The sequence below is a fragment of the Xyrauchen texanus genome, chromosome 10 (genome assembly GCF_025860055.1).
Source record: "Xyrauchen texanus isolate HMW12.3.18 chromosome 10, RBS_HiC_50CHRs, whole genome shotgun sequence".
NCBI classification, from domain to species: domain Eukaryota; kingdom Metazoa; phylum Chordata; class Actinopteri; order Cypriniformes; family Catostomidae; genus Xyrauchen; species Xyrauchen texanus.
In genome coordinates this window covers 3,974,116-3,983,879 of record NC_068285.1, presented here as the reverse complement: position 1 = coordinate 3,983,879, position 9,764 = coordinate 3,974,116, and the positions used below count along the sequence as shown (strand labels likewise).

Below are 9,764 nucleotides of genomic sequence, written 5' to 3'. Positions count from 1 at the left end.
TGGAAGATTTCTTTTTGAAGTAGTTTAATAAGTTTTGAAAAACAATTTCAAACTGTAATAGTAATTTAATCACGTTATTAATGTCCTGACTATACATTGTGATCAGTTGAATGCCACTTTGGTGAAAAAAAGTAGGCTACCAATTTCTTTCATCAGAGCAAAATCTGTACATTATTCCAAACTTTTGTCTGCCAGTGTGTATATATATATATATAAATAAATATATAATAGATAATGCAGGCATATTAAATAGTAACCTCTGTCTGTTCCTTCTTCCTTGTTTTTTTTCTAGAGCCTCCATCCCACTCCTTCTATCCTTCCCCTCTTCCTCTCCTTGTGGTGGCAGGTGGTGGTGGCCTAGTGTGAGGCCTCTGGTTTTGCTCCTCACACTTTGGAGGTGGGCAGGGAGTTCAGTGGAGCAGATGGGAAGTCCCACGGTCTGGTTCAGGGAGGTGTAACGGGTCACATACATCTGATGGCACTTTTAGTCAGAGCACCCTTCTTGAGTTGGACTCTGCTAAGCAGATTGGTATTTCTGATCTGAAGTCTCCTGGTGTTTCTGATATTAATATCTGCAATGCCCCTTCAGCCAAACCACTCTGTCAAAGTGTTTTATTTGAACCAATTTTTATCATTTAGTTATTATCATTTAAATGTGTTTTACATTTTTGCAAGCCTAAATATTCAACTCAATTATGTTTTCTGCCATGTAATAGGCTAAATGCCAACGGCTGTTGTGACGTACTTCAGCTGAAATCTCAGCCACCACGAATACTTCCGGTTAGTCTAAGCGTCGACTTGTTTTAGTTTTTTTTATTGAACAAAAAGCACAGGGATACATGTATCAAGCACAGAAAAATAAAATAAAATACAAATAAGACAGTACACTCAAAGTAAGTGTGGAATAATTAATGCTTCTCAACTTCTCTGGTGATGTAATGTGGAATAATGAAGGCCTCTTTTATGTATCTCTTGTTGGGGGTAGCTACAGCTGCTCCCTGCTCTAAAGATGTTCTAGGGAATGTGTTTTTGTCTCACGTTTCGCACGTAGCTCAAACATGTATGTCACCCCCATATAAGGTAAAGAACTATTTCATTGGTGAGGGTCCAGTGGAATGTGGTTTTCTGGACCATAAAACAGAGTGTTGAGACAATAAACTTAGAAGAGGAGATTTGATACCACTGAGTCTCTGTGTCATTTCTTTTCTTCCCTCAGCTGAGCCGTATCGAGACGGGGATTGCAGATCAACAAATAAATTAAATACATTGGATGACAAAATTATCTAACAGTAAGCAAGGCAGTAGCCTAGATAAGGGATAGTCCACTAAAAAAATAAACACAATTCACAAGACATGCATAGAGTCGACTTGTTTTAGTAGCTGCTTCTAGTTTTTTTACAGTCTATGAGTTGATATGAAGTCATCAAAGTTTAAATACCAGAGAGTGTCTGGTACTACTGCCGAACACTGTTGTGTGCCACAGTGCCAGGCATCCGGAAAGTACAATTCTGTACTTAGTTTTTTACTTTTCCTGCTGATGAGGAGCTGAGGCGTAAGTGGATCGTTAATATTCGCGAGGGACAAATTCACCGTTACGCCTCACACCGGGTGTGTAGCCGGCACTTCAGAGCGGAAGACATCCGTGAACCAGCATCAGAAACAGGTCGTCGGCTGTTAAAAAGGGTGTTGTTCGGTTTTATTTGAGTGGAACAACTTCTCCCTTCCACCTACAAGACCGGGGTTTGGGAGAGAAGGGAAAGACCACCGCCGCCAGAGGATGACTGGGAGGATACACCGGACCACGGAACATTCGGCGTCCCCATGCAACACGACTACTGCGTCGAAACCTGAAGCTGCAGTCGTTGATTTGGTGTTGGAGGAAAATGCGTTTCTCCGGGAGGAAAATCGCCTGTTACGCCAACAGATCGAGGGGCTTACACTGAGGCAGCGGTTCGGCATTCATCGTTTTGCTGCCTCGGACAAGGATATCAGGTTCTTTACAAGGTAACTTACGTCTAGACAGGTAGGCTTAGGCTAACGTGTGTGTGTGTGAAAGAGAATTATTATTATTTTTTTATTTTTTTTAAGCATCGAGTCAGGAGCACATCCCAGATTTGTTTTTTTTATTTAGTATTTTTTTTACGTCATTACACCGTTTAGAGCATAAGAAACAAATTAAAAAATATATTTTATTCATATTTTATGCTATGTCCTCTGTAGAAAACACCAGGTTGTTTTAAAAATAAAATGACATGAAATTACATGCATAGGTAAAAACAATGTTTTTTTTTTATTCAGCCAATCAATTTCTATGTTTCAGGATTTTTTTAACCAAACTTTGTTTAAAGATAATTCTCAACTATGTTATGAAAGACATAATGGAATTGATTGATATATGATTTTCCATCCCAAAAAGTGTAAAAATGGGAGTATTGATTGGCAACATTTTCATAATAATATTAAATAATTATTAGGAATGTTGATATGTAACTTATTTCCCTATTTATTGTTCTGTCTCCCAAAATGCCTGATAAACAATGTGCCTTAGTGTTTTCAATTTGCACAAATACATTTATTTAAAGTTATGTGTGTACATTTTGTGTTAATTATGAACCGTTATTAATAGTGTATCTGTATTCCATTTCTTTAGGTTTGCATCATATGATCTACTGATGCGTTTCTGGGGCTTGATTGCGAACTCACTACCATCCATGGTCAGTGTTCGACAAGCACAAAGAGAGCTCTCACAGAGTCAAATGCTACAACCCATTCCCTGAGTTTTTCCTATTTTTGAATTACCTTGCCCTTGGGTCTAAGCAGCGGGACCTTGCTGACCGGTATGGTATTCATCAGTCCACGGTCAGCAGAATCATTACTACATGGAGCAACTTCCTGTTCACAGTACTCGGCTCAGTGAGGATCTGGATACCTGAAGAGGAGATACAGAGAAACTGCCTGCAGACTTCAAGGACTACCCCGACACCACAGTCATCCTTGACTGCACTGAGCTGAGGTGTCAATGCCCATCTTCCCCTCTCCTCCAAAGTGAGGTATTTTCCTCCTACAAGTCCCACTGCACTCTGAAGGGGCTCATTGGGATCGCGCCACATGGGCCAGTGACATTTGTGTCTGCGCTGTATGCTGGGTCTATCAGCGACAAACAGATTACCCGTGAATCTGGTCTCCTCAGTCTGCTCAAACCTGGGATGGCTGTCATGGTAGACAGAGGTTTCCTCATTAATGACATTGTGCCCTGCAAGGTTTACAGGCCAGCCTTCCTCTCTGGCAGGCCTCAAATGTCTGCATCTGAGGTTAGGGAGACCCAGGCCATAGCACGTGTAAGGGTGCATGTGGAGCGCTTCATTCGCCGGGTCAAAGAGCACAATTTTTTCGATTCTGTGATTCCCCTACGGGTTTTTGGGAGCATCAACCAACTGTACACGGTGGCTTGTCTCCTTACAAACTATGAAAATGGGCCACTGGTAAAGGCCTGGGCAAAGAAGCCTGAGATCTGAGGATTTCCAACGTGCAACCACACTGTATATTTATACACTTTCATAAAGGCACTGCATATCAGGCTTTCAGCCAGACGACCTTCAACAAGCCATTGCACATAACATACATAAAAACTATGTATTATATGTGCAGTGCACTGATGAGGGACGTCTGAGTAAAAGCTTGATATGCAGTGCCTTTATGAAAGATTTATGAAAGCTTTGTGATATTAAAAATAATTGTTAGTAATCTGCTTTTGTTTGGTCTCTCATTTTTAATTCCTGTCTCTTACCTTTTAAAACTAAATTTAAGCCGTACAAAACACCAAAATGCTCAGATTTATCAAGTCATTTATTACTTACCCTAAGCATTACATCACAATTAAAAACATTTCACTGTCAAATATATTTACACTGCAATCAAGTCATTAATTGGCCAAGAAGGCATTGAGGTAGAAATAAAAAAAGAAATAGTCAACTTTTTCTTTAATGGTTTGTATGACTTGCATGTCACGGGGAATTCTCTGAATGAACATGTCATCCTCTGTGTAAATGACAAAGTCACACCAGTCACAGCCAGAAATCAACATTTGTCCCTGGACTTGCCAGTAATAAGGATGGGTTAAGCCTCAGTGTATGTGTACCCTCCTTTATCACAACATAAGGGCAGTCCACATAGCTAGTTACATTTGGGCATTTAATTTCTAACAGGCCAAACACTGGCTGCCCCTCAGGATCGTACACAAGCCCATCAGGTGTTGACCCCATCCATGGTGAGTCAGGGTGGATCAGGAACCCACATGGGTAGTGGTTGACTTCCCTCACCTTGCAGTACTCCTCTACTGCTACAGGCTCCAGGGCAAGACCCGCCGCATGTCAGCAGTCTGATGGCAAGATCCCAGAAGCCTTTTGCCAGGTTTTCAGCAGAGCTTTCCCCTGGTGTGGCAAACTTCTCTAAATTTAGTAGAGGTGATGCAGCACCTCCTTAGTTGGTGCCACTCAGCGCAGGAACTCTGCTCTGCGTGCTTTTTTCAACTTTGTGTGCCGTCTCAAAAGATGTCGCAAGGGATGCCAGATGATGGTGCTGATGTTCAGAAAACACAAATGCACAGGTAGGGGGTCCCAGTCTGTAATCCGAGAGTGGCAGCTGTGGGGAGAAGGGGCACCTGTGTGTGGGCGGGTACTGGGGACTGCCATTACTGGTAGCTGATAGGAAAGCACACTTCCCTCCTGCACCGGACCGAACATGGACTCAATCAGAGGTACATCACTCGAGATAGCCATTGCTGTGATCATGGGAGCTTCGGTCTGCACTAAGTCCATGGTGCGCCTCCTGAACTTTCAGAGTGGAGATGTCTGGCAGAGGGCAGATAACTCCTTTATACAAGTTGCTTCTGTGGAAAAAAGACAAACAAATGTGTTAGAATTAAGAAGTAAATGTGCAAAGCAATGAGTTTTGTGCGTGTGACAGATCGCAAATGTATATATATCAATATGCATATGCAACTATGCATACTGGTCATGAACAAAAGACAAAGAGAAAATCACTCACTGCTGTGGGCTGAATAATTTTTGTAGCTTTAATAAGAATCAGTATATATTTAATTCATACAGTGAAAACTAAGCAGTGTTTTATTTTTTAATTTGATTATTTAGTATCTGTTGTTAAATAAACTTAGCGTAGGATAACCTAAACCCCGTGGTTTACACTGATGTTAAAATAACACTTCTTATGCTACTGTAAAACACTGATGTTCACTTTCAGAAGTTGTAGGGATGTTTTCTTGTCACAAAAATAACGTGAAACAAGTATGTAGGTTATATAATTCATTTTGAATATACTTTTTAAGAAGTTACGTTTATTTTACACACTTTAAGCATTATCAGTATCACATATCGAATATCGATGTATAAATATATAGTTTATATAAAATAATGTTCATAAATCAATTTCCTAAACTTAAACCACTAACCTTTTTTTGGTTTCACTTTTTAAACTTTTTTTTCTACTTTTAAATGAGACCACACTTAAGTCTCAAGCTTTATTTTATTTTTTTGACAGACATTTTTGTCCACCATGGACCTATGTGTAACTTTTTTAATTGATGCACAAGGGTTGAGCAAGTAAGTACTTCTGAGGGTGCGTAAATGTATGTGTGCAAATGGATTTGTTGTGTGTGTTTAGTATAGATAACAACATACCTGATTCCTTCTGCAAGTCTCCTTTCTTTTGGTCTGGCTGATATAATGACCATGTCATTAACTGGACCAGGTTGAATACCCTGCAACGAAATAAAAACATGTTTGAGAAACATCCAAGAGATATCCATACATAAAATGAAAGAGTCATTAAAAGGCTTGCTACCATGGTCCTTGGTTTGTGCCACTTTTGTTCAGTTTCTGTGCAGCTGAACACTGGGGAACTGATATAAGCCTCAGCTGGGAGTAGTCGCCGTCTGGTACAGTAGAGCTGCCACATGACTGCACAAGGCTGTACCTGCCACACAGGTACACTGGCATCTCAGTAACACCACCGGCTTTGAATCCCTTAGCACAATCTGTTACAACAACAAATATTTGTTAGAAAACTGTACCGGCTACAACTGCAATTAAAGAGAAACACTAAATTTGTGAGCGGCTGTTAGCAAAAATCTGTTAGTGAACTTTAAAATGTGCAAAGTGATACAGGGATTGTTACAATTTATTTAGCCTATAGTTGACCATGTCAGATGTAATATATCATGATTAATCTCACTATACTCATTTTAAAATAGTAGTGCAGAATAAGTAATGAAGAAATTATAGAAACTCTTAACAAAATCTTGCTTCTGTGGGAGCCATTAATTTTATATTCTTTCTGGCACACCCTGTATTCATATTTCACATGATATCTCAGGTACCATATGATTCATATAGTGCAATGATGATGTTTATCTGGATCTAATTCACAGCAATGATATGGCTCACAGAAACTTCATTTTGACAAAAAAGAACCTGTTTCTTCTGAACCTGAACTGAACCTGCAGGATGACTTTCCCTTACACTCAGACAGTGAGGCTTCTGGCTTTTCCTCATAGATCTGAAGCACTCAGACCTAACCGTGACCTCTCCTGACTCCTTGTTTGAAACTGTGATTAACATAGAGGTTAGGGTATTGCATTTCAGAAACACAAAATATTCATGATGTTAACCTATCACTCTGCTAACATTATTAACGTTGCTTCCTCACTGTGCTATCTTTGGCTAGTAAAGAGCCAATGAGCTAGCATGTATCGTTTTTAGTAAACTCAAAACAGAGGCTTGTTAACTTACCTTCGTAGTTGTTTATATAGCTGGACACATACAATTTAAAACCTTTGTCCTTTTTTGATGTTGGTGTATTCGATGTGGTCTGGATGATCCGATGTACATCGTTTGCCGTTATACTCGGCAGGTCCTGCAGCGATCGCATACGCTACCGTGGACCGGAAGTACTGAAGCTGGCTGAAAAATGCGGAAGTACCAGAGCGGAAGTGCTGCGGCATTAAGCCTATTCAATCAGAGCTCATAGGCTAAAAGGCTAAAAAGAAGGGAATGGATTTAAGAAAAGCATTTTACCTAGGATAAGGATGGGTGAAAGTAATTGATGTAACTAAAAAGAACAAACAAGTGTAGAGATGTGGTCCTCAGGACAAGAGTTTTAACACCAGCACTTTCGGTGCGTTCAGTTTTCGAATTGTGAGTACAGCGGTTTATTACCTTTTGCTGTGTTTTGTTACTGGATATAAGTGAAGCTGTCTTAAACATTATTTAGGTTGATAAATGGATATAATTTCATTCACTCAAACAAAGAAAATCCATCAAATTGAATTAAAGGTGCAAAATGTAACAATTTTAATGTAATATTAAGCCCCTTTTTTGCCAATGTGTGGCGGCTTTTAATGCAACTTCTAAAATGAGCCCTTCCGGACTTCCTAGGTTGCGTATTAAAGCCAGCAGTGACTCAGCTAGCTGCGTGCCACTCACATCCGGGCAACCTCAGCAGCTATCAAGACAACGCTTGCCCAGAGGAGAGTGGAGGCTTCACCCCAATCGGTCCAGCTGATTTGGGAGCGGTTTGGCAAGGCCTAACCTTGGCTGGCACACAACTGGCCCACAGGGCTGTGAAAGTACACATTTCCTCCACAGAGCCTTCTTGAATTACGCGCCTGTTGCTGGCGAACCATTATCGTCTCCTCAGAAAAATCCTGAATGAAACAGATGCATTTTCCCTCCCTTTATACCCGTATGTCGGTAGGGACATGCAAATTCTGTCTGCCAATTTCTCATTGGCCTTTTCTCATAGATCAGAGATGCAAAAGAGCTCAAGAGAGACCCCTAGTGTCATTTCTTCGACACAGCGTCTCGATCCCTCCATCAGGGAGCGTAGGTTACATCCGTAAGGTTTTATTCATTTCATTTTGTCATTAAATTTCATAGAATTTTGTTATAAAACTGAAATGTGTAAATCTGAAATATAGGCAAGTTTTTGGAGTGAGCTCTCTAGAGGGTAATTTGATTAGACATTTATTAAACAACATTTTCTTTTTCACTTGTTAATTTTGCAAATATCTGGCATATTTTAAAAGTATTTACATGCCACAATTTCAGACACATGTACAGGCAAGGGATAAAGAAGTATATTCTGGCTGCAGTCTCTGTTTCAAAACATTTACTAGGAAGTGATGATATATCATACAGCTGGTATATAGGTTTGTGTGGTTTGCACCTTTTAGATACTGACATCACCTGTCAATCAACTCAAGAATCGCATGTGCATAAGCTGTACAAGCGTACAAATTTTGGTTCCCGTCTGTACGCTCACTTCAGCGTTGTGTCGAAGAAGCAACACTAGGGGTCTCTTGAGAGCCTCGCAAATCTGTGAACTTGAGAAAGGAAATATTGGCTGACAGAATTTGCATTTCCAGCCCCGGATAAGCGGGTATAAAGGGAGGTAAATCGTCTGTCCATTCAGAATTTTACTTGAAGCCGGCGGTTGTGTGATCAGTGAGATGCATTTACAAGACTGTTCACTTCATCTCTGCAAGAATGTATGCTGTTGGATTTATGGCACATATCAATGTCTTTCTCCTTCTCTGCACAGCAGTGCAGCTTTGCCCCTGGGCGCCTAGCCAGAGGTTTTAATTTCGTTTATTTTTCTAAAAGATTTTATTTCTCTAAAAGAGCAATACGTGTCTTTCTAAAGATGCCCTGCAGCCCTTGTGTATTTCCTGGATCGCGGTCGAGTTCTCTCCACTCCTGGCGGTCACAGGTGTCACAGCGATTGGTTCCTCGGGTCTGTCGCCGCTCACAGCCAACACCCCGGCCCGATTCCTTTCTACACCTGTGTCCGAGCGCCGCCATCTGGCGGGATCGCCCAGTGATCCCCTCAAGGTCTGTAGGATGATGTAGTCACTTACCTCCAAAGTCTACAGTGCCACGGACAGGCGCTTCAGCCTTGCATGCCAAGTTCATCAGACCAAGGCACTTGGGTAGTCCTGACCCGGCGTGTTGCAGGAACTGCGCTCAGCGTCGACCTGCGCCCTCAGGGCCCGCGAAGGTCACAGCGTGGACACTTTCGGGCAGGCGATGGTTCAGGAGCGACATCTGTGGCTGAAACTGGTCGAGATACAGGGCGTGGACAAAGCACGCTTCCTCAGCGCCCCGCAGGAAGCATCGCCCCCATCTCACAAACATTCTCCTGGACCGGAAGGCTTTCGGGTATCTACTGAACATATATTCCCTTAGTAAGCTGTCAAAGCTGACACCCAAACACTTCGGCTCTGAAGAAAAATCTGAATCAGTGTATGCATTCCAGCTCCGTTTTATACCCATAAATTCCACTCCCCAATTCTCATTGGCTTTTTCTCAAAGTTTGAGACAACGTTGAGTGAGTGACAGAAGGGAAAGAAATTGAATTACAGTAATTAATTACTTAGTAATGCATTGCACCCTGCTTATAATAATAAATAAACATTATATTAACATTAGATAACACAATAAATATTGTTAAACCTGGCTCCAAGATGCAGCATAAAGGAAAGCAACACAAATTGGTAATCTAGAAAAAGTATTTATTAACACAAAGCAACGGCAACATAATCAGAACAGCAGTAATCAGTTGTGTCAGTCAGTCATGTATATAAATGTATGAGCGTGAAGTGTTGTATCAGTGAGTGTATGGATGCTCAATAAAAACAACAGCCAAAATTGAAATGGGGGCTGGCAGATGGCCTAAGCAGCAACCACAAC

The 9,764-nt window shown here is 41.1% G+C and overlaps 1 long non-coding RNA gene across 1 annotated transcript; it reads right to left on the bottom strand.

Moving 5' to 3' along the window:
* Window positions 1-4,827: 4,827 nt before the first annotated feature.
* LOC127651093 (uncharacterized) lies at window positions 4,828-5,897 on the bottom strand. Its single transcript, XR_007971501.1, has 3 exons — window positions 5,860-5,897; window positions 5,697-5,776; window positions 4,828-4,888 (listed from the first exon to the last, which is right to left on the bottom strand). It is a non-coding gene; the product is annotated as an uncharacterized LOC127651093 (long non-coding RNA).
* Window positions 5,898-9,764: the final 3,867 nt, after the last annotated feature.